The sequence below is a fragment of the Piliocolobus tephrosceles genome, chromosome 6, assembly GCF_002776525.5.
Source record: "Piliocolobus tephrosceles isolate RC106 chromosome 6, ASM277652v3, whole genome shotgun sequence".
In the NCBI taxonomy this organism is placed as follows: domain Eukaryota; kingdom Metazoa; phylum Chordata; class Mammalia; order Primates; family Cercopithecidae; genus Piliocolobus; species Piliocolobus tephrosceles.
The window spans coordinates 101667391-101693346 of NC_045439.1; the positions used below are offsets into that span (position 1 = coordinate 101667391).

Below are 25956 nucleotides of genomic sequence, written 5' to 3' on the forward strand. Positions count from 1 at the left end.
CTCAAAAAAAAAAAAAAAAAAAAAAAGAAAGATGCCTTTCTTCTCTCCACAGCCTCTAAGCCTATGCCAAATAACCATCTGTTTTGTATGGTCCTTTTGATCTCTTGCATTCTTTTAATGTGTATTTCAAATATGATGATTTTTAAGTTTTAAATTTCCAGTAGGTTTCTCTTTAAAATCTTTCCACTCACCCTAATATATACGTGATCATAGTTCAATTTCCTAAAAATGAATCCTCGTATGATAGATTTTGTTCTCCTTTCTGAAGAATGCTGAACTTAATCATGGTATAATTATTATGAAATAATGCCTGACCTACAGAAACCTGAATCAATTCTTATTTGTTCCTCCAGGTAAAATTCAGGTTTTTTATTTCCTCTGTAGGTTCTAAAACTGCCAATTGTTGGGAGTAGCTTATCTTAGTCAAAACCACATTTGCTCTCAATGAAGAATTTAACCAACCTATGTATAAATAAACCTTGTATTACTATCTGACCTAATTTAGCAGCTTCTCCAACTCCTTTAACATTTCAAGTTCAGTCACATTATTCTGATCAGAACTGACATTTTTATTTAAGCAAGGATTTAAACCTTTCAAGCTTCCATGCTACTTCCCTGGTTATAGGGAAAAAATTAACATTACTATTGCTTGTTATTCCTTATAATAATCACTTGCTGCCTCTGTCATTCCTATGAAGTATATAGCCCAGCAGCTCTACACCTCAACAGTTAGTCTCCTTCCATCAAGCATATGAGAATTAAATTATTGGTAACACTTTTTTTTTTGAGACAGAGTCTCACTCTTGTTGTCCAGGCTGGAGTGCAGTGGTGCGATCTTGGCTCACTGCAACTTCCGCCTCCTGGGTTCAAGCTATTCTCCCACCTCAGCCTCCCAAGTAGTTGAGATTACAGGCACCTGCCACTACGCCCAGCTAATTTTTGTTAAAATACAAAAATACTAAAATGTAAAATACTAAAACGTAGAGACAGGGTTTCACCATGTTGGTCAGGCTGGTCTCAAACTCCTGACCTCTGGTGATCCACCCGCCTCAGCCTCCCAAGGTGCTGGGATTACTACAGGCGTGAGCCACCGCACCCGGCACACTGTTTTTTTTGGAGATGGAGTCTTGCTCTGTTGTCCAGGCTGGAGTGCAGTGACACAATATCGGCTCATTGCAACCTCTGCTTCCCAGGTTCAAGCGATTCTCCTGCCTGAGACCCCCTGAGGAGCTGGGATTACAGGCGCCTGCCACCATGCCAGGCTAATTTTTTTGTATTTTCAGTAGACATGGGGTTTTGCCATGTTGGCCAGGCTGGTTTCGAGCTTCTGACTTCACGGTTATCTGCCTGCCTCAGCCTCCCAAAGTGCTGGGATTACAGGGGTGAGCTACCGCTCCTGGCCAATAACACTTTTATTTATTTATTTATTTTTAATTTGAGACAGAGTCTCAGTCTGTTGCCCAGGCTGGAGTACAGTGGTGTGATCTCGGCTCACTACGACCTCTGCCTCCTGGGTTCAAACCATTCTTCTGCCTCAGCCTCCTGAGTAGCTGGGATTACAGGTGCGTGCCACTATGCCCAGCTAATGTTTGTATTTTTAGTAGAGACGTGGTTTCACCATGTTGGCTAGGCTGGTCTCAAACTCCTGACCTCAAGTGATTCACCCACCTAGGCTTCCCAAAGCGCTGGGATTACAGGTGTGAGCCACCACGCCTAGTCCCGGTAACACTTTTAAATATATCAAGTGCTTAAGATCACACAGGTACAATATATAGGTTTTGTTATTGGCAAAAAATGTTACCTACCCAAATATGACCTTGTTATAACTGAATTTCTTTCTTATGGAAAGGCTCCATAAGAAAAATAATATTGCCAGATACTTCCTTGCACTTCCCACTATGTCAGATAGTGTTATGAAACTCATCTGAAATCCACGTTGCCTAGATTTCTAGCTCTGCAACTGCAAGGGCCTACTAACACAAACCACAGAAACATTATTAAGTAAACAGCAGCAAACAAGCTATGTTCAAGTTCTCTTACTAATAAAAGCAATACAGTTTGGTCAGTTAAACTGATATTCTTTCAACCACTAAAGAAAACAACAACATACACTTGGATTAATAGCTGCTGGCTTTAAAATTCACAGTATCAGTAATATGTTATAGTGCTACTTAAGCATAGGTAATGAGAATGTATGACTTCAAGTCTGATATACAGCAAACTCTCCCAGACAAAGGTAATATAAAATCTGCCCAGAAGACCACCAAATATTAGAACTCTATCTGCTTAAAAGTAACAAATTTTTCCTTAGTATGGATCTGAGTTCACTACAAAATTCATTTATTCTGGCCAGGTGGTGGCTCACACTTGTAATCTCAGCGCTTTGGGAGGCCAGGGAGAGGGGGATCACTTGAAGTCAGGAGTTTGAGTCCAGCCTGGCCAACATGGTGAAACCCTGTCTCTACTAAAAACTAAAAATACAAAAATTAGCTAGGCTTGGTGGCAGGCACCTGTAATCCCAGCTACTCGGGAGGCTGCAGCAGGAGACTCACTTGAACTCAGGAGGCAGAGGTTGCAGTGAGCCGAGATCGCAACAATTCACCACACCCTGGGCAACAGAGCAAGACTCTGTCTCAAAATAAAAAAAAAAGAAGTTCATTTATTCTGCCAGGTGCAGTGCCATGTGCCTGTAGTCCCAGCTACTCAGGAGGCTGACGTAGGAAGACAGCTCAAGCCTATGAGTTTGAGGCCATGGCACACTTATGATCACATCTGTGAATAGCCACTGTCCTCCAGCCCAGGTAACACAGCAAGACGCCACCTCTTTAAACAGACACACACACACACCCTTATTCTAAAATTATATATGAAAAATACCACATTTTTACAAAATGGCAAATAGGCCTTCTTGTGTACTACAACTACACAAGCTGGTGGTATAAATAACCAAAAACAGAGTAAACAGGTCCCAATATATCCTCAGCTACATCAAATGGCATACAGTGTAACAGGCTAAGAGCTTGATGTTCACAAGCTGAAACCAATGTAACATGTAGACAGAAATAAGACATTCAGCCGGGCGCAGTGGCTCATGCCTGTAATCCCAGCCCTTTGGGAGGCCGAGGTGGGTAGATCACCTGAGGTCAGGAGTTCCAAGACCAGCCTGGCCAACAGAGTAAAATCCCATTTCTAGTAAAAATACAAAAATTAGCTGGGTATAGTGGCGCATACCTGCAATCCCAGCTACTCGGGAGGCTGAGGTGGGAGAATCACTTGAATCTGGCAGTTGGAGGTTGCAGTGAGCCAAGATGGCACCACTGCACTCCAGCCTGGGTGACAGAGCGAGACTCCGTCTCAAAAAAAAAAAACAAAGGAAATAAGACATTCCATTCCATTGCTTGCATATTAGGTATAAACTTTAGCTTTTAGCCAATTACCCTAATAGCTGTCTGGCCTAAGGGACTTCTGTTTCCTATCAGCTTCATGAAAGGAGAAAAGGGAAGGGGTAACAAGAAAAAATGAAGTAGAAGGGTTAGAAAAGAGTAAGCAAAGCAGACAGGGCGCGGTGACTCACACCTGTAATCTCAGCACTTTGGAAGTCCAAGGCGGGTGGATCACGAGGTCAGAAGATAGAGACCATCCTGGCTAACACAGTGAAACCCCATCTCAACTAAAAATACAAAAAATTAGCTGGGCGTGGTGGCGGGCGCCTGTAGTCCCAGCTACTCGGGAGGGCAGGAGAATGGTGTGAATCGGGGAGGCAGAGCTTACAGTGAGCCGAGATTGCACCATTGCACTCCAGCCTGGATGACAGAGCGAGACTCCGTCTCCAAAAAAAAAGAAAAAAGAAAAGGGTAAGCAAGGGAATAAATAAATAAATTTACAATGCACAATTCAAACAAGAGAGCATCTAAACATAAGAAAACTTCAACTTTAGGCTGCTGAATTAGGTACTGAGACTTCCAAAACATAGCTAATGTGTTGAGAGGAAGTCAAAGCACCAAAAACCTGAAAATTCATGCTTTAAGTCAGGAGCATAGTACACACTCTTTGAAAGCTTATTTTTAAAGAGTTACCTGAAATAAAGTTGCTGAGGCCTCACTAAGAAGAGAGAAGGTTATGATACTGGGCTTCTCCCTTTGAGGAAGGAAAAAAGTCAGAGGCCTACCTCACACATCACTCCAGGCAACCGAGGCTCAGTCAGCAGAAGGGTAAATCCCACCCCTCTGGGAACTGGGTTAGAAGGCCTCTAGTTTCACCCCTGCTGTCTTCCAGACATGACTGACTGTAATTTTCACCCCAGTTAACTTCCAGCGATGCCAGCCAGAGGAACAGCCAGGAGAAAAGAACATAAGGAGTAGCTGTTTCTCCTCAGTGTCAGTTGGACTCTGGAACAACTGTAGACATTGCCTCTTTCTCTCTGCTGGGCAGAAGAGAATCCACTATCCTCAGGGAAGTGCCTAACAACCCAGTAACACATTTCTCGAGGATCTCTACTTTGATCATCTTATTTAGGGTTGCAACCCCTCCCACCTCTCTTACCTAACCCTCTTCCACTCTCAATTCTCCTTATCCTGTTGTACTTTTCTCCATATCATTTATTACCTTCCTAATTTCATACATTATTGTGTTTATTTCAATCTCCTATTCAAAGATAAAATCCATGAGGTTTGATTTTTTTTTTTTTTTTTTTGTCTATTTTGTTCATTGATAGATCTTAACTAGAACAGGGCATCCAGTAAATATTTATGGGACGAAGTGAGAAAGAAAAACTAAAAAGATTTCCTAGAGGTCAACCACACCAGATGGCCCAACAATGCCTATATTGCCGTAAAAGAACCAATTTGGTTCCTGTGACTAATTTACCTCACCTCCACCTGCCATGCACCACCACTAGACCCCCTCCTCCAAGTTTTCTATCAGCTCGGATATATGGAACCACAGCACAGTTATATGCAGTAAAGGCAACAAATGCTTGTCCTTGAATCTGAACAATTTCTTAAGGCTTTCACCGTCTGCCTTTTTCCTAGTTTGTTCAATTTGGGATAAAACGTGTTGAATGGAAGTTACGTTACTTTTGCATAAAAAGAAGTCTAAAAAAATCATGATTTCTTTTTTTCAGAATCAAGTTCTAATTCAATTCATCAAGCATTAATTAAGCATAAAGTTATACTCAAAGAAGCACTGAGCTAAGAGTTTAGGGAACAGAGGACACACAGGTGTCTCATGAGCTTAAAATGAGGGATGAAGAAAATATATTCACAAATAATTACAATTAAAGACAACATGTGCGCTGGGCGCAGTGGCTCACGCCTGTAATCCCAGCACTTTGGGAGGCTGAGGCAGATGGATCACGAGGTCAGGAGTTTGAGACCAGCCTGGCCAAGATGGTGAAATCCAACCCCGCCTCTACTAAAATACAAAAATTAGCCAGGTGCGGTGGCGGGCACCTGTAATCCCAGTTACTTGGGAGGCTGAGGCAGGAGACTTGCTTGAACCTGGGAGGCAGAGGTTTCAGTGAGCTGAGATTGCTGTACTCTAGCCTGGATGACAGAGCAAGACTCCTTCTCAAAAGAGAAAAAAAAAAAAAAAAAAAAAGACAACATGTGATAAAGTACTACAACAGAGATCCCAGGAAAAAGTTAAAGAGATACAGAGGAAGATGAAATCAATTCTGGAGATAGGTGGATAGGAAGAAGTGGGATAAGAAAGGCTTCAGGAAGGAAATTTTTTGCTGGGTTGAAGGAATGGTTAGATTTCGGAGTTAAGTGTCCTGTAAGCAAGGTAGTGCATTCCAACAGAACAGAAGAGGAAAAAACCCTAAGATATGGAGACTGAAAAATGCAGGGTAACTTGAAGGCATAGCAGTAAAAAAAAAAAAAAAAAAAGGCGGCCGGGCGCGGTGGCTCAAGCCTGTAATCCCAGCACTTTGGGAGGCCGAGAGGGGCGGATCACGAGGTCAGGAGATCGAGACCATCCTGGCTAACACGGTGAAACCCCGTCTCTACTAAAAACTACAAAAAACCAGCTGGGCGAGGTGGCGGCGCCTGTAGTCCCAGCTACCCGAGAGGCTGAGGCAGGAGAATGGCGTGAACCTGGGAGGCGGAGCTTGCAGTGGGCTGAGATCGGGCCACAGCACTCCAGCCTGGCGTCTCAAAAAAAAAAAAAAAAAAAAAAAGAAGCCGGTCGCGGTGGCTCAAGCCTGTAATCCCAGCACTTTGGGAGGCCGAGACGGGTGGATCACGAGGTCAGGAGATCGAGACCATCCTGGCTAACACAGTGAAACCCCGTCTCTACTAAAAAATACTAAAAAACTAGCCGGGCGAGGTGGCGGGCACCTGTAGTCCCAGCTACTCGGGAGGCTGAGGCAGGAGAATGGCGGGAACCCAGGAGGCAGAGCTTGCAGTGAGCTGAGATCCGGCCACTGCACTCCAGCCCGGGTGACAGAGCGAGACTCCGTCTCAGAAAAGAAAAAAAAAAAAAAAAAAAGGATAAACTTGGTATGCTAGCGCAGGCCTGTAAACTCAGCTACTTGAGAGGCTGAGGCAGGAGGTCACTTGAGCCCAGGAGTTTGAGGCCAGCCTGAGAACATAGCAAAAGCCTGCATCTTAAAAACAAACAAAAAAGATATGGATACAATGAAAAATATGAAATAAGGTTGAGGAAGGCCAGGTTTGGTCAAATCATAAAGAACCTTGAATACTGACCTATATAGGCAATGGGAACCATCAAAGGTTTTATAAAAAGAAGCAAAATGGTCGGAACTGTAATTTTAAAGGTCCATGCTGGCTTTCTTTGCTACACACTCTTCTAGAACAAAATTCTTATCTTTCAGAGCACTTTAGTTCATAATCATAAATTCACTAATTGTCTCTCCCACTAGACTACAAGTCCTAACAGGACAAGACCATGTGTGGCCTGGCATATAAATGCCCAATAAATATTACCTAAATGAGTAAATAAAAACTAAAATACAGCAGCTATATGTAGTATGCAATACAGAAAGAGGCATTAACCATGAGGTTATTGCAATAATATACAGAAGATGAAGACCTGAACTAGGTCAGATTAAAAAGTGAGGCCAGGCCGGGCACCGTGGCTCACACCTATAATCCCAGCAATTTGGGAGACTGAGGCAGGCAGATCACCTGAGGTCGGGAGTTTGAGACAGTCTCTACTAAAAATACAAAATTAGCCAGGCATGGTGGCATATGCCTGTAATCCCAGCTACTCCGGAGGCTGAGGCAGGAAAACTGCTTGAATCTGGGAGGCAGAGGTTGCAGTGAGCCGAGATTGTCCCATTGCACTCCAGCCTGGGCAACAAGAGCAAAACTCAGTCTGAAAAAAAAAAAAAGGCAAGGCTAGGCAGAGTGTGGTGGCTCACGCCTATAATCCCAGCACTTTGGGAAGCCAAGGCAGGAGGATCACCTGAGATCAGGAGTTTAAGACGAGCCTGACCAACATGGCAAAACCCCGTCTCCACTGAAAACACAAAAACAGGCCGGGCACCGTGGCTCACACCTGTAATCTCCACTCTTTGGGAGGCCAAGGCGGGTGGATCACAAGGTCAGGAATTCAAGACCAGCCTGGCCAAGATGGTGAAACCCCGTCTCTACTAAAAATACAAAACTTAGACGGGTGCAGTGGCAGGTGCCTGTAATCCCAACTACTCGGGAGGCTGTGGCAAGAGAATTGCTTGAACCTGGGCGGCGGAAGTTGCAATGAGCTGAGATCACTCCACTGCACTCCAGCCTGGGTGACAGACTGAGAAATTAGTTGGGTGTGGTGAAACGCACCTGTAATCTCAGCTCCTTGGGAGGCTGAGACAGGAGAATCGCTTGAACCCAGGAGGTGGAGGTTGCAGTGAGTTGATATTGCACCACTGCACTCCAGCCTGGGTGACAGAGCAAGACTCTACGTAAAAAAAAAAAAAAAGAGAAAGAAAGAGAGAGAGAGAGAGAGAGAGGAGAGAGAGGAGAGAGAGAGGGAGAGAGAAAGAAAGAAAGAGAGAAAGAAAGAAAGAAAGAAAGAAAGAAAGAAAGAAAGAAAGAAAGAGGCTAAATGTCAGGCTATCCAATTAGTGAATCCTTAGATACTTAATTTGGTGAATGATTCAAATGAGGTGGTGAGGAAGAAAAAAAGAACCAAATATGAGGCCAGGTGCGGTGGCTCATGCCTGTAATCCCAGCACTTTGGGAGGCCGAGGCAGGCGGATCACGAGGTCAGCAGTTCGAGACCAGCCTGGCCAACACGGTGAAATCCTGTCTCTACTAAAAATACAAAAATTAGCCAGGTATGGTGATGGGCACCTGTAATCCCAGCTACTTGGGAGGCTGAGGTAGGAGAATCACTTCAACTTGGGAGGCAGAGGTTACAGTGAGCCAAGACTATGCCACTGGACTCCAGCCTGGGCGACAGAGCAAGACTCCATCTCAAAACAAAACAAAACAAAAGAACCAAATATGAGTCAAAAGTTTTAAGCCAAAGCAACTGGAAGAACAGCAGTGCTTCAAAGAGAAAAGCATAGACAGGTTTCAAATTATGAACTGGAAGTACATCTGAAAGCATATGTCAAGTAGAAACAAATTTCTTCCCTTCCCTATATACCCTTCAGATATACATCTCATAAGCTTCACAATTCCATGTCTTTTCTTATAGTTTCATTTCTGATACCATTCTTTAGAACTCTGCTCTAGAAGCATCCGTTCCAAAACAAAGATAAATGCTGAGTTTTACACCGAATTTCAGAATTTGTAACTGAAATTTACAAGGTACATTCTTGGTCTTTATTTTTTATTATTATTTTTGGAGACACGGTCTCACTATTGCCCAGGCTGGAGTAAAGTGGCATGATCACAGCTCACTGCAGCCTCAACCTCCTGAGCTCAAGTGATCCACTTCCCATGTAGCTGGAACTACAGGAGTGTGCCACCATGGCAAGTTTTCAAATTTTTGGTAGAGATGGGGTCTCACTATGTGTCCAGGTTGGCCTTGAACTCCTGGGCTCATGTGATCCTCCAATCTTGGCCTCCCAAAGTGCTGGGATTACAAGCAAGAGCCACCGCACCTGTCTTATATTTATGAACATTCACTTCTGTTTATATGAATGAAAATTCATCTCAATTGGACACAAAGTGCCCACCTAGGAATGTTGCTAGGTATGCTGCTGCTAATATCCCAAGACCCCACTAGCTGTACTTTGTACACAGGATAGAGCAGACACTGCTATCTTTTGCCACAAATACTGAACTACAGTCTAAGAAACTTTCTATAGATACCAGCATGAAATGTGGTACCAGCAAATGTGGACTAACTGCCCAATCTGGATTTCACGCTGTGGTCTGATAGCCAAAGGTTTCGTGGTACCCACTTTGGCTACTTTGCAATCCAACCCCTATGCTGCACTTCGCACTTTTTGTTAAACCATCTATAAAAACTACTTATAGGCTGGGCGCGGTGGCTCCCAGCTGTAATCCCAGCACTTTGGTAGGCCGAGGAGGGTGGATTACCTGAGATCAGGAGTTTGAGACCAAGCCTGACCAACATGGAGAAACCCCATCTCTACTAAAAAATAGAAAAATTAGCCGGGCGTGGTGGCAGACACCTATAATCCCAGCTACTCGGGAGGTTGAGGCAGGAGAATCACTTGAACCCAGGTGGCTGAGGATGCAGTAAGCTGAGACTGCACCAATGCACTCCAGCCTGGGCGACAGAGCAACAGTTTGTCACAAACAAACAAAACAAAAACAAACAAAAAAACTACTTATATTGGTCAGGTGAGGTGGCTCATGCCTGTAATCCTAGAACTTTGAGAAGCTGAGGTTGGCTGAACACCTGAGGTTGGGAATTCGAGACCAGCATGACCAACATGGAGAAACCCCACGTCTACTAAAAATACAAAATTAGCCAGGCGTGGTGCCGCATGCCTTTGACGCTAGCTACTCAGGAGGCTGAGGCAAGAGAATCGCTTGAACCCGGGAGGTGGAAGTCGTGGTGAACCGAGATTGTGCCACTGCACTCCAGCCTGGGCAACGAAGCGAAACTCCACCTGGGGGGGGGGGGGGCAGGGGAAGAAAACTACTTATATTTCTAATATAAATCATTTTTTTTTTGAGACAGAGTTTCACTCTTGTTGCCCAGGCTGGAGTGCAATGGTGCGATCTCAGCTCACTACAACCTCCGCCTCCGGGGTTCAAGCGATTCTCCTGCCTCAGCCTCCCGAGTAGCTGGGATTACAGGGATGCGCCACCACGCCCGGCTAATGTTTTTGTGTTTTAGTAGAGACAGGGTTTCTCCATGTTGGTCAGGCTGGTCTTGAACTTCTGACCTCAGGTGATCCGCCCGCCTTGGTCTCCCAAAGTGCTGGGATTACAGGCGCAAGCCACTGCATCCGGCCATCTTTCTAATATAAATCATTCTAAAATCTCACATTCAAGTGGAACACTTCCCCAAATAACTTTTAGATAACCTAAAAATTAGCAATGTGTTACAGATGGCTGGGAACAAAGCAAGGCACTCTCAAGTTTTTTTTTTTTTTTTTTGAGATGGAGTTTCGCTCTTGTCACCCAAACTCGAGTGCAATGGCAGGATCTCGGGTCACGGCAACCTCCGCCTTCAGGGTTCAAGCGATTCTCCTGCCTCAGCCTCCCAAGTAGCTGGAATTACAGGCATGCATCACCAGGCCTGGCTAATTTTGTATTTTTAGTAGAGATGGGGTTTCTCCACGTTGGTCAGATTGGTCTCAAACTCCTGACCTCGCGTGATCTGCCCACCTTGGCCTCCCAAAGTGCTGGGATTACAGGTGTGAGCCACCGTGCCCGGCCCACTCTCAGGACTTTTTAATGATCCAAAACAAACAATAGTTTTGTCTACCAAACTTTTCTACTCCAGACCAACAGAATTTTTTTTTTTTTTTTTAAGACACAATCTTGCTGTCACCCAGGCTGGAGTACAGTAGTGCAATCTCGGCTCACTGCAACCTCTGCCTCCCAGGTTCAAATGATTCTAATGCCTTAGCCTCCCCAGTAGCTGGGATTACAGGCATATGCCACTACGCCCAGCTTATTTTTTTGTATTTTTAGGAGAGATGGGATTTAACCATGTTCACCAGGCTGGTCTCTTCCTGGCCTCAAGTGATCTGCCAGCCTTGGCCTCTCGAAGTGCTGGGATTACAGGTGTGAGCCATCGTGCCTGGACCAACAGATGTTTTAAGTACAAATCTGAAAACAGTGAACATTATTTCCAATGTTCAAAGGTAGATTAAACCTGTGATTCTGCTATGTTAACAACAACAACAGACTAAAAGACCAGCATCCTCTTACCATTCAAAAAGTATTAATAGCTGCTACTCAAAGTCCTGTATCAAAGAATTAACTGGAAAACGCCAATAAAAATCCTAACACGGAGAATTAACAACTTGGTTGTGTAATTTCATTTCCTTAAAACTGCTTGAAAGCGGCCAGGCGCAGTGGCTCACGCCAATAATCCCAACACTTTGGGAGGCGAAGGCAGGCAGATCATGAGGTCAGGAGTTCGAGACCAGCCTGACCAACATAGTGAAACCTCGTCTCTACTAAAAATACAAAAATCGGCCAGGCGTGGTGGCACACGCCTGTAATCCCAGCTACTCAGGAGACTGAGGCAGAAGAATTGCTTGAACGCAGGAGGCAGAGGTTGCAGTGAACCAAGATCGTGCCAACGCACTCCAGCCTGGGCAACAGAGCGACTTCGTCTCAAAAAAAAAAAAAAAAAAACTGCTTGAAAGCAAATACTTCCTAACATTACTCTCAATCTGAAAGTTCCTGAAACACTTACCAACCAACCAGCTTTTAATTTCTCGTCTCTTTTAGAAGGGTATTTCAGAGTACCCCTTGTTCGTCATATGTCACCAAATGTCATCAATGTGCATTTTCAGCATTAAAAATAACGTCATTGGCTGGGTGCAGTGACTCACACCTGTAATTCCAGCACTTTGGGAGGCTGAAGCAGGAGGATGGCTTGAGCCTAGGAGTTCAAGACTAGCCTGAGCAACATGGCAAACATCATCTCTACACAAAAAAATACAAAAGTTAGCCAGGAATGGTGGCACACTTTTGTAGTCCCAGCTACTTGGAAGGCTGAGGTGAACCCACTAGGTCAAGGTTGGGTAAGACCCTGTCAAAAATATATAAATAACAACATAATTTTATTTTCTGAACAAAACACTGTGGGCAACTCAACTTGTACTCAGTCCCAAGAAGTTAATTCAAAGTGGAGTTTCTACTGACTAGTCAAAAGTGGAAAAATACCCAACTAACCTCCATAATCAGTCCAATTTAGCTCCCAGATTTCAGATATAATAGATTATTAGATCCTTGACTCAACTTACAAAATTACTTCTTATTGATAGATGGCAATCCTTCCAGGTACAACTTTCTTCTCACAAGCTAAGGTTCCTATTCTGCAGCTTTCTCCAACTCCTGACCTCAAGCTGATCCACCCGCCTTGGCCTCCCAAAGTGCTGGGATTACAGGCATGAGCCACCATGCCAGGCCAGTCTTTTTTGCAGCTTTCTGATTTCCACTCCTATGTCTTAAGCACACTAGAAAAAGATATATGTGGCAAGTCGGTGAGCCTGCAGAATGCGGCTACAAAACCCTCCAAAAAAAGATGGCCTAATAAAAAGTACAGCTTTCCAAACAAATCAAAGAGTAGTGAGAGTCAAGCCCCAGGAAGCTGAAATTGCACTCATTAGCCCTTCTGAATACAATACTGGCTATATTTTTGACACAGCAATAGAAAAAAAAAAAGCTCACTTATGTCGAAAACTTTTTGTCCTGTTCTTCCACCATAATCTATAATCTTTTTTTTTTTTTTTTTTTTGGAAATAGGGTCTTGCTCTGTCACTAAGGCTGAAGTGCAGTGGTGAGATCACAGCTCACTGCAGCCTCAACCTCCTGGGCTCAAGCGATCCTCCCATCTCTGCTTCCTGAGGAGCTGGGACCACAGTGCACAACACCTGGCTAATTATTTACTTATTTATTGAAACGGTGTTTCTCTCCTGTTGCCCAGGCTGGAGTGCAATGGTTTGATATTGGCTCACTGCAACTTCTACCTCCCAAGTTCTAGTGATTCTCCTGCCTCAGCCTCTCAAATAGCTGGGATTACAGGCATGCACCACCATGCCTGGCTAATTTTGTATTTTTAGTAGAGACAAGGTTTCTCCATGTTGGCCAGGCTGAATTTTTTTTTTTTTTTTTTTTTAAAGATATGAGGCCTCTCTGTTGCCCAGGCTGGTCTCCAACTCCTGGGCTCAAGTGATCCTCCTGCCTCAGCCTCCCAAAGTGCTAGGACTATAGGTGTCAACCCGACTCTCAATCTTGGTATTGTGAAATTCCACAGCTAAATGGAACCGCAGTGATCATCCTGTCTAATGTGTTCATTTTACAGATGAGGCACATGAAAACAGGAGCATGACTTGCACAAGGTCAAAGAGCTAATTAGAGGCATAGTAATGATCAGAATCTCAGTTTTATGACTCTCAATTCTATGATTTTTTTCCCCTCTATTCTTTGAAAAGCTATACTAGCCAGGCATGGTGGCTCATGCCTGTGGCTTGAGTCCAGGAGTTCAAGACCAGCCTGGACAACCAGGCTGGAGTGTAGTGGCACACAACGTAGTAAGACTCCATCTCTACAAAAACAATTTAAAAATTGGGCTGGTCATAGTGGCTCACACCTATAATCTCAGCACTTTGGGAGGCCAAGGTGGGAAGGTAGCTTGAGCCCAGGAGTTCAAGACAAGCCTGGGCAACACAGTGAAACAAAAAACACACAAAAAATGAGCCAGGTGTGGTGGCGTCGAGGCTGGAATGAGCTGTGATTGTGCCATTGCACTCTAGCCTAGGCAACAGAGTGAGACCCTGTCTCAAGGAAGGAGAAGGAGGAGGAGGAGAGAGGAGGGAAGGAAGGAGGGAAGGAGGGAAGGAGGGAAGGAAGGAAGGAAGGCAGGCAGGAAGGAAGGAAGGGAGGGAAAGAAAGAAAGGGAGAAAGAGAGAAAAAGAGAAAGAGAAAGAAAGGAAGGAAGGAAGGAAGGAAAAGAAAGAAAGCAAGAAAGAGACAGAGAAAGGGAAAGAAAGGAAGGAAGGAGAAAGAGAGAGAGAGAGAGAAAGAAAGAAAGAAAGAAAGAAAGAAAGAAAGAAAGAAAGAAAAGAAAGAAAGAAAGAAAGAAAGAAAAGAAAGGAAGGAAAGGAAAGGAAAGGAAAGGAAAGGAAAGGAAAGGAAAGGAAATGAAAGGAAAAGGAAAGGAGGGACGAAGGGAGGAAGGGAGGGAGGAAAAAAAAATTAGCTGGCTGTGGTGGCGCCTGCCTGTACTGCCAAATGCTTGGGAGGCTGAGGTGGGAGAATTGCTTGAGTTCAGGAGGTTGAGCCTGCAGTGAGCTGTGATGGTGATTGTGCCACTATGCTCCAGCCTGATGACACAGCAAGGCCCTGTTTCAAAAAAAAAAAAAAAAAAAGGCATACTAGTAAAGAAAACATAATACTCTTATACAATATCTTAACTGTAACAAAGACACAGAAAAATAAAATTTCATCCACATAAAGAGAAGTGTTAGAACAGAAGAAGCAACATTTGTTCATATAGTACAGGGGTTACTTAAGGCATATATTTTCTTTCTTTTTTTTTTTTTTTTGACAGAGTCTTGCTTTGTTGCCAGGCTGGAGTGTAATGGCATGATTTCTGCTCACTGCAACCTCCATCTCTCAGATTCAAGCAATTCTCCTGCCTCAGCCTCCCGAGAAGATGGGACTAAAGGTGTGCGCCACCAAGCCCAGCTAATTTTTGTATTTTTAGTAGAGACGGGATTTCACCATGTTGGCCAGGATGGTCTCGATTCCTTGACCTCATGATCTGCCTTCCAAAGTGCTTAGACTTCAGGCGTGAGCCACCGCACCTGGCTGAGGCACATATTTTCTAAAGTATTTTATTAATTACCACCTGCTAGAATTTATGTCCTGTGTTTCCATCAAATTACCTCCTTAAAAGCAGGCCACAGTGACACTTGTGGCAAAGATCAGAAAAGTGATACTTCTGGCATAGATAACTGATGGTACAAAAGGAATCCATAAAGGTGAATGCCAACAATCAAGAAGAAAGGACTGAAGAAGGGGTAGAGATATTGCTGGGAGCAAGTATTCCTGAAAATGGAATAAAAAAAAAAGTAGTTGGCCAGACACTAATGACCAGAGAACACAATAAAAAGAAGGCAGTTTCAGAGCTTGCTTGGCATCAGACAGCTCTCACCTGCAAAAGAAAGAAGGAAAAAGTTCTCAGAGACAAGAGAAAAATCCTAGGTTTGTCCCTGAGTGATGGACTAGATATGACCTGATAGGTATTTGCCATCTCTTATTTCTGGGACTCTGATCCAAGAACAAACAGCAAGAGAACCATGAAAAATTAGCCCTGTTGGATCTGGAGTTCTGCCTTGACAAGATATAAAGCTCATTCATAGATCTGACTGGGCTCATGAGACTGCAGCTCAACTCCTGCTGCTAGAGCAAGGGGAGGGGGGAAGAAAGAAAGGGGTGAGAGAGAAGGAGGTGGAGGATCTGGGTTGTGACTATAATAGCTACAGTAATTAGTGTTTCCAAGCTGCTAGAGAAGAAGTCTTCAGGGTAGAGAAGTGGGATAAGAGATGGGGGTGGGGGAGAGGTAAAAGGAAGCAAACTACTGAGAGTGCTAGGAAAGGGTAAGTGGTTTGTGAACAGTTTTAATAAAACAAACACAAAAACTGCCATAGCTTCATATGCGGAAATCAAGAACTTGACATTCTTTCCTAGAAGTGAATACTAAACAACTAACTGCTGTCACTAGGCTTCCACTTAAAGCTAGTTTATAAACCAGGTTTAGGTAGATTACTGCAAATGTCCCGTCTACACAGTGCTCCATAGGCCCTGACCTGAGTCATAGTTTGGCCTCACTTTCCCTCAAAGAGCCTTCACTCCACTTGTGCTGTGGGAAAGAGAGTTCTGAACTTTAAAACAGTTCATATGGCTCATTTCTCTTCAATCACCCGTTAATTAGTACCCTGTGAATTCCATTAGGTCCTGTGTGTATGTTTCAAGAGAAGGGGCACACAACCTGTTGGCCTAATATAGAAAATGAATGGAAGGCACTAAAAAGGTCAGAAAATAAGCACAAAGTTACTTGCTTATAAGTTTTAGGCTCTATGGCATTGCCTATTGGTGGCATGAACATATGAAAGAGAAAATCATATTAACAGAAGGTGATAATCTAGAAAAAAAAATCTGAATTATCAGAAAACCTCAAATAGACTTTTCCCAAGTTATAGGAAATGCTATACTCCCCACCAACTTTTTTTTTTTTTTGAGACAGGGTTTCACTCTTGTTGACCAGGCTGGAGTGTGATGGCGCAATCTCAGCTCACTGCAACCTCCACCTCCCGGTTCAAGCGATTCTCCTGCCTCGGCCTCCCGAGTAGCTGGAATTATTACAGGAGTGCACTACCACGCCTGGCTAATTTTTGTATTATTAGTAGAGACGGAATTTCACCATGTCAGCCAGGCTGGTCTCAAACTCCTGACCTCAGATGATCTGCCCGCCTCAGCCTCCCAAAGTGCTGGGATTACAGGCATGAGCCACTGCGCTCAGCCTGTATCCATTCTTTTTTTTTTTTTTTTTTTTTGAGACGGAGTCTCACTCTATTGCCCAGGCTGGAGTGCAGTGGAGCAATCTCGGCTCACTGCAAGCTCCGCCTCTTGGGTTCACACCATTCTCCTGCCTCAGCCTCCCAACTAGCTGGAACTACAGGCACCCGCCACCACGCCCGGCTAATTTTTTGTATTTTTGGTAGAGACGGCGTTTCACCATGTTAGCCCGGATGGTCTCAACCTCCTGACCTCGTGATCCACCCACCTTAGCCTCCCAAAGTGCTGGGATTACAGGCGTGAGCCACCGAACTCGGCCCTATATCCGTTTTTAAGATAAATATTTAGTGGTGATGTTTCTTAACATTATTTGTTCTGGTGACGAGTTGGTTCTAACAAGTGATGTTAATGTCAATGTCAGGGAAGAGTTACAAAGGTGCTGGGAGAAACTAAAAATTGAAAAATAAAAAAAAACTGGCAGGGCGTGATGGCTCACACCTGTAACCCCAGCACTTTGGGAGGCCGAGGCGGGTGGATCACCTGAGTCAGAAGCTCGACAGCAGCCTAGCCAACATGATGAAACCCTGTCTCTACTAAAAATACAAAAATTAGCTGGGCTTGGTGGTGGGCGCCTGTAGTCCCAGCTATTCGGGAGGCTGACCCAAGGAATCGCTTGAACCAGGTGAGCCGAGATCGCACCATTATACACCAGCCTGGGCAACAGGAGCGAAACTCCGTCTAAAAAAAAAAACCACAAAAAACTGAAGAGATGCAAACTTCACATGGGGAAATACATTCATAATATAAAAACACATGCAAATGTCTTGAGTAAGGCATGTCAGGAACACTTATACAAAAAATCAATTACATCATTTGCATAAAACCTATTAGGTATCCACCTAGTAGGTTAAATCTTTTTCACCACACTGAAAGCAAGGAATGTTCTCCTTCCCATTTCCCTTTAATAAACAAGTACTAGAAACACTGAATTACCACTATTTCCTCCCCATTCCCTCCCAAGCCAGAACTCCCATAAATACAATAGAGCAGTGTAGGGCCATGTCTAGGGCATGCTACTTAGTGATCTAAAAAACCAGATACAGAAGAATCTCTTTCTCTATTCTATTACCATCTTACTAACAAATCAACAAGCATTAAGAAATGTGAAACAAAGTGCAATTTCACACATACAAACTGAACCTAAACCACGGAAGACCAAATATTTCTTGTCACTGTGGCATGTGATTCTTCAACCACCTGCTCAGTAATCCCTCTTCAGCTGCACAGCTGCTCCCAATTCCACATGCCCAGCTAGGCAGGTGCTTTGGTGAATTACCTGTTCCCTTGTGAAAAGAGTCCTTCACTGACACTTAGTGGACCCAGAACCTGCCAATCAACATCACCTATCTTCATTTTGTCTGTCACAGACTTTTATAAGGAAGGTATCATGAAGGCGTATTTAATACACTACGATATTTTGCATTTTGTGGGGTTTTTGTTTTTTTTTTTAAAGGAAACTGATTTTGAAAAATCAAGTAGAAGAGAGAATTAACTGACTGAAACTTCCCACACAATATAAGGCTACCTTATCTCAGGCTAGTTCCATCTGCCTGACAGTATTCCTATCCATGACCAGTTTTCCATGAGGGAAGTAACAATTGCTTCGTAGTAGGAGAAAAGGGCAGTACAAGTACTAAGGTACCTGGCAAAGAAGTAAATACAAAGAGGAAGCAGAGTGGGAACTTCTGGAGAACACATATCATTGCTATACTTAGTCTCCATGGCTAAGCTCAGGCAATAGTGTTGAGTCAAATAAATAAGGAGTGGCACTTCCACTTGACAGAGCAATCAGTAAACCCCTCAACAAATTATCGTGTTCCAGTCATTTAGTTGCTATATGCTAATTGCTACATAATTGCTACCAGGAGCCAAAATTATGCTTCCATATCCTCACAAAATAAGCACTAATCTGTCCAACTTTCTAGACCTCTATCACAGGGAAATTTTTTTCTACTAAGAAGCAGGGAGGGGTGGTTGGGGGGGAATCCAAAGCACTCTTTGAATGATGGTTACAATCAGAAAACTCACATGAGATTCCTTGTGGCAAGGGCCCAACTCTGAAGCCACTAAATCTAATCAGGACAAATTTAATCTGAGGCTTCTGCCTTCACTGTCACCTGACAGCATTCAGAAATAAATGCTAAGGGCCCAAGAGCAAAAAGCTTTGGACTCAGTTTAGCTGAGGCTTCACTCAAATATGCCTAGAACACAGAGCTGGAAATAGTCTAAAGACAGACAACACCACCAGTAAGGCCTGAAGACAGTTCTGTTATCGAAAAATACATAAAGGTCAGAACAACCTGCTCCCTCCTATCAAAGGCCCAACACCTAAGTGCCAGGGCATTATTTAAAGAAACTCACTGAAATAAAGGGATAAGGGAGGCACCATAGTCAGACTCACTGCCTCAGAAAGACCTTTACCAAAACCAAAGGCTAAAGTTCTTATTCAACAATATCCTATGGGAAATGGTTGGCTATTGTGTACACAGTATATTATATACAATTCCCCACTCAAAATGATTTTTACTTCTCATCTCTTTTTAAAGAAAAGTTGTACTTAATGTTCTAAATGGAAACCCCTTTTCCAGGCCCAAATAATTTTTTGTTTTTGTTTTTTGAGACAAGGTCCTGGTCTATCACCCAGGCTGGAGTACAGCGGTGCAATCACGGCTCACTGCAGCCTCAACCTCCTGGGCTCAATGAGATCTTTCTACCTCGGCCTCCCAAGTAGCTGCGACCACAGGCGTATGCCACTACACCCAGCTAGTATTTTTTATATTTTTTGTTGAGATGGGGTTTTGCCATGTTGCCCAAGCTGGTCTCAAACTCCTGAACTCAAGCCATCTTCCCACCTCAGCCTCCTGAGTAGCTGGGACCACTGGCATGTACCACTATGCCCAGCTAGCTTTATTTTTTTTAATTTTTGTAGAGATGGGTTCTCACTATGTTGCCCAGGCCATTCTCAAACTCCTAGGCTCAAGTGATACTCCTGCCTCAGCCTCCCAAAGTGCTCGGATTATAGGTGTGTGCACCATGCCTGGTCCCAAATAATTTTTTTTTTTTTTTGAGACGGAGTCTCGCTCTGTCACCCAGGCTGGAGTGCAGTGGCCGGATCTCAGCTCACTGCAAGCTCCGCCTCCCGGGTTTACGCCATTCTCCTGCCTCAGCCTCCCGAGTAGCTGGGACTACAGGCGCCTGCCACCTCGCCCGGCTAGTTTTTTGTATTTTTTAGTAGAGACGGGGTTTCACCATGTTAGCCAGGATGGTCTCGATCTCCTGACCTCGTGATCCGCCCGTCTCGGCCTCCCAAAGTGCTGGGATTACAGGCTTGAGCCACCGCACCCGGCCCAAATAATTTTTTACACAACTAATAGTACATAAACATTATTTGGGCACTTCTATCAGATATGTACAATAGGATTCCTTCTAGTTTGTTCTCATACTTCTCTAATTATCCCTAAGACCTATACATTTTTTCAAAAATGTTTATTTCTTTGGCAAATTTCTTCTTAATAGAGAGGTAGATACAGACTTTTGCACAATGAGCAAGTCATGTCCTTTCATTAGAGTTAAAATAAATATTGAAAGGTTTGTTCCCACAGCCCTTGCCCAGACAGGCAAATTCTGTGGCTTTTTTATTGTGCTATTATTATTGACCAGGAAGTCACCATTAAAAAGGTACTTGGTTCTTGACTTTTTTATTTTTTACTTTTAAAGAAACAGGGTCTTGCTTTGTTGCCCAAGGCTGGTCTTGAACTCCTGGGCTCCAGCCATCCTCTGGCTTCAGTCTCCCAAAGTGCCGAGATTACAAGCATGAGCCTCCGCACCTGGGCTTGACTCCCCATCTTAACCCTGCACAGGTTTTTAGTGGTATTCCTAAACAAACAAAAATCACTGCATGAGTGTTCCATTTATATAAAAGAATTAAATATGATGATTCAACTAAGAGTAGAACCTTCCCTTGAAGTCTTCTTCCTTAAGGGTCTGAAACAAACATCACAGTTGAGTCTACCGGACACTATTCCTTCACAACTTAGTACAGGCTAGCCAAAGAGGCAGGCACAACATGGCTGGCATCCCCTATTCTTCTGAAAAATGTGTGCCAATGAGCTCTGCATTGTTCCTCACTCAAAAAGAAGAGCCTTTCTGTCTGGCCTCCTCCAATGGCAAGCCCCAGTCTGAAAAAGGAAGAAAATGGCACTGAGGAGCCTGGGAGATGGAGCATATCCAAAGCTCTCAGACAAGACTTGAACCTATGACCTTCACTGTGTACACAATAGGCGGGTGAGAGGGACCGGTTTATCTCTGCTGCAGCAGTTCTCAGCCATGGGGTAGCACTCCCGATAAAATGACAAGACTATTGTGTGTGGCAGCAGAATAGTCATCTCCTCACAACAGCCTAAACCAGCACTCCCTCCCCCAAGACAAAGCAGCAGGGGTGAAATTAACTCAAGGATGCAGAGCAAAGCCTAATACAGAAAAAGGGGGCCTGTAGGGGCTTGGGGACTCTCCTCAACCCCTGAGGCTCTGGACACATGGCTGGAAACAGACAGGCTTTTTTCCCCATCTTTCCCACTCTGATTTAGGTAGGGAGCTGTTTCTTAGAGAATTTAATCATCTGTGATTTGTTCAGAAATATTCCCCCTGAAGGGCTCTGATCTCTCCACCCTGTGTGAGCCTAATTCCTAGAAGCTGAAATGACTGTTTGCTGCTGCCTGTTTCACAAACACACATTAATTGGTCAGATGTGTCTCCTCCTCCTCAACCCCAGAGGGAGGAAGGAGAATCTGAGCAAAGCACAGAGATGATCCAACCGTAATTACACATAAAGGGAAAAGAGGGCAGCATGGATTTTCCAAACAGGATAGGGTCACAAACCCTCCCGGGGGTACAAGGATAGCAGTTAAGGTCCAGGCCCAGGGATCCCTCCATCTTGAAGAAAAGGACAGGAGTAAATGTGACCTGAAGACTGTTAGGGGCACACACCCACAACCTTCTTACTGCACAATCCCAGCCACCTTGCTCCCCACTCCTGGGTCACGCACACGTCCTGCTTCCGACCCTATGCTCTGAACAACCCCCGCCCTCCCCCCCACCCCGCCAACTCCCTGACTGGCCCCAGTCGCCCTGAGCGCCCTCAACGTACCCAGACTCGCCTCGGAAACTCTCTGGCCTGCTCCCATAACCTAGCCAGACCCTAATCCCCTCCCGTGCACCCCTACCCTCAGCCTGAACCGGCCCTGTCCACGCTTTGAACTTCACCCAGCGCCCCTCGACGCCCCCTCCCCCACCCACGCAACGACCCCCCCCTACACACCTTCCCCTCGCTCCGCCCCAGCCCCCCCAACCCCCACTTCCTCCGTCAGGCAGCGCCGCCGCCCCCAGCCCCCATCAGCTCCCCTCAGCCCCGCGCCCCATCGGTGCCGCCGCCTCTTTCCTCCCCCAGTCCCGGCTCCACACAAAGCTCCGGACTCACCGCGCGGCCGGTCCCGGGAGCCGCCACCTCCGCCCGCCCGGGGCCCCGGGCCGTAGAGCCGCCGCTGCTACGGGGCCCAGGCCGCCATCCGTTCCCGCGGCCCCTCCCCCCACCCCACCCCGGCTCCGGCTCTCCGCCCCCTCCCCGCGCCGCTCCGCCCCGCCCGGCCGGTGCCGCTGTGTCCGGGGCCGCGGGTCCCTCAGCCGCCGCCACCGCCGCCACCGCCGCGATCCGGGACAACCAGAGTCACCCGGAAGACACGGACACTGGATTACCAGGCCCTCGGATCCGGATTCTGCGCGTGTGTGGAGTCAGGAGCGGGTGAGCGCAGTGGAAACCCGGAACCTGGATGAAAGAGCGAAATCCTGGGTCTTGGAATGTGCGCTCACCGGGAGCCCAGATTAGGGAGTCTTAGCTCAGGGAATGCTGGAAAACCCGGCGTGCCGGTTAGAACCAAGATAAACTCAAAGAAACATGGATTGGAGAGCTCGAACCTAACGCTGTCCCCTCTTGGGCAGTAGAACTCTCGCTGGATCAGACTTCCTCATAGAGAGGTCTCTGGGCGGAGTATTGCACCTTATGATACAGAAGACACCTCTTCTGTAGTTGTCCTTCAACCACAGAGAGGAAAGGGCCGTAGGGGGTCTGAACATGGGCATCCACAAAGAGCAGAAGAACAATCACAGCTCCTGATGGTTTCATCCATTTTAGCCCTTAGTTCAGTGAAGTACCAACCTCCTAATTTTTTATCCTTTGTTCTCCAGCTTTTTCTTTTAGGATTACCACTTACTTTTCTCCCCAAAGCACCCATTTCTAATCCCTCTATATATCCCTTTCCCCCTCACCATCCTATATCACTAAATCTTGTTGCCTTTTATCATCTAAAAGTCTTATTCTGTCCTTCTCCAACCCACCATTCTAAGGATTGTAGCTTTTATCTTTCCTTATCTGCCATTCATCTCTGATTGCCCAGCACACTATCTAGTGCACAGTAGGCATTCAGTCCATGTTTAAGTGAGCCCTCCCACCCAGCTCTCACTTGTGAAACATCTATTCATGACGACCTCCTAAGACTTCCACCTCATTCCATAGCAAACAAATTTACCTTAATTCTCAAGGCCTCCCACATCCTAGCCCCTATTATGTCCTTCCTGTGTCCTTGACCATTTTATTCTGCTTTGCATTTATCTTACCTTTTTTTCCCCTATCCTGAGGCATCCTTCAACAGTGCCACTCAAGATAGCATGTGACTTGGAGAGAAAGTGAGGTCATAAAAAGAGGGGGGAGGGGTTGATAGCTAAAGATAAAAACTAAACCTGTCTGGTCTAGGAAAAATAATCTCTCTTTGGTCGACCAGTAGTCACGTTGTTAGACAGTACAGGGGCAGAACTGATCCCAGGTGACAGTGAACTTCCAATGTATACTAGACAAAGTTACAAGTGAGGATTCAGCTACTTAGCAGGTGGAGACAGAGAAGGAATTAGTGTTTTAGACTTAGGCGTGATTTAATTAAGGATTAAACATTCCAGTAGTCATCTCCCACTGAAGGAGCATGACTCTGCCACTGGAGAGAACTAGACTGCAAAAATAGGGAATAAAGGAAAGTAAACATTCCTGCAGTGAACTCCAAGTTTTAGCCAGAGAAAGTTCTCAAGCCTGGAAGAACCACTAAAAATTTTCAAGTGATCAGATGTCCTACATAGTAAACAAATCTTAAGTTTTTATTTACTGTTCCTCTAGACCAAGGGTTGGCAAACTGCATCTCACAGGTCAAATCAGGCTCACCACCTGTTTTAGTATGTCCCATGAGCTAGAATGATTTTTACATTTTTAAACAGTTAAATAATCAGAAAACTATTTCATAATGTGAAAATGATATGAAATTCAAATTTCAGGCCAGGTGCGGTGGCTCACGCCTGTAATCTCAGCACTTTGGGAGGCTGAGGCGGGCTGATCACGTGAGGTTGGGAATTCGAGACCAGGCTGACCAGCATGGAGAAACCCCGTAAAAATACAAAAGTAGCCAGACATGGTGGCGCATGCCTGTAATCCCAGCTACTCCGGAGGCTGAGACAGCAGAATCGCTTGAACCTGGAAGCGGAGGTCACAGTGAGCCAAGATCTCGCCATTGCACTCCAGCCTGGGCAACAAGAGCAAAACCCTGTTTCACAAAAAAAAAAAAAAAAGAAAGAAAGAAAAAGAAAAGAAATTCTAATTTGAGTGTCTGTAAATAGTTTTATTGGGCCGGTGGCTCACACCTGTAATCCCAGCACTTTGGAAGGCCAAGGCGGGTGGATCACCTGAGGTCAGAAATTCGAGACCAGCTTGACCAACATGGAGAAACCCTATCTCTACTGAAAGTACAAAGTTAGCCGGGCCTGGTGGCGCATGCTTGTAATCCCAGCTACTCGAGAGGCTGAGGCAAGACAATCACTTGAACCCAGGAGGTGGAGGTTGCAGTGAGCTGAGATCGCGCCATTGCACTCCAGCCTGGGCAACAAGAGTGAAACTGTCTCAAAAAACAAACAAACAAAAAATAGTTTTTTTGGCTCTAGCCAAGCTCATTCATTTACATTATCATCTATAGATGCATTTTTACTACAACAGCAGAGTTGAACAGTTGAAACAAGGACTGCATGGCCTGTGTAAAGCCTAAAATATTTGCTATCTGACCCTTTCCAGAAAAAGTTTGCCAACCCCTGCTCCAGATAAGCACTATCCAGCATAACTTTTTGGAGCAATGGAAATGTTCTATATCTGTGCTGTCCAATGCAAAAGTCGCTAGCCACATGTAGCTATTTGGGCACTTGAAATATGGTCAACAGTGACTGAATAACTGAATCCTTAATTTCATATAATTAAAATTTTCATAACCACAAGTGGCTAGTGGCTACCATGATAGACAGTACGGCTCTAGACTCTTAAGTATTTTGTACTGATGCTTTTTTCTCTCCTTATGCCACAATCTTACTCCCTTCCTGTGACATTCCTCTATGGATTCTCAGGAACTCCCCACCACCCCATTGTTCCACAGTCCCACTCACTATATACACATCCATTTTTCTGACCTCAAGCTAGGGTACACTTACTAGGTTGTCTCTCTGGACTCTCCATTGTTACAAATGAAGTCTGAAAATGGATCAGGTTATCAATTGTCACCCTATGAATCAAGCCACATTATGTACATACACATAAATGGACATTTACACAAGTTTCTTTGTGTCAGAGGATGGCACTGAGGCTGTATTCTTTCTTCTCTGCATGCGAGAAGTAGAAAAGTCCTCCACGATGGGCGGATCACAAGGTCAGGAGATCGAGATCATCCTGGCTAACTCGATGAAACCCCGTCTCTACTAAAAAATACAAAAAACCGCCGGGCGCGGTGGTGCGCGCCTGTAGTCCCAGCTGCTCCGGAGGCTGAGGCAGGAGAATGGCGTGAACCCGGGAGGCGGAGCTTGCAGTGAGCTGAGGTCCGGCCACTGCACTCCAGCCTGGGCGACAAAGCGAGACTCCGTCTCAAAAAAAAAAAAGAAAAAAAAAAAGAAAAGTCCTCCACATGCTGGATCCCTTGTTGCTGCTGGTGCCTGTGGTATGGATCACCTCCCTCTGAACGCATTCACAAAAGCTAAGAGCAGCAGATGTATACTTGCTATTTGAATCTCTAGGAAAAAAAATTCCTTCATCATTGGATTTTCTGTCCCTCACCAGGCCTAACAAACTGAAGTTAACTAATTTCTTTAGTTTAAGAGATGCTTGCTTTTTACTGGTCTTTTT

At 44.9% G+C, this 25956-nt stretch overlaps 1 protein-coding gene across 3 annotated transcripts in view; it reads right to left on the bottom strand.

Moving 5' to 3' along the window:
- The window catches only part of ZNF609 (zinc finger protein 609), a 240215-nt gene extending 217796 nt beyond the window's left edge, over positions 1–22419 (bottom strand). The window contains exon 1 of one of the 3 annotated variants that reach the window (XM_023185282.3): positions 22183–22419. The gene's annotated coding sequence lies outside the window, so the exon portion shown is untranslated. Of the gene's footprint in view, positions 1–11814; positions 12799–22182 lie in introns of those variants that run through there. The other 2 variants (XM_023185284.3, XM_023185283.3) reach the window with 2 other exon arrangements.
- Between the last annotated feature and the right edge of the window lie 3537 nt (positions 22420–25956).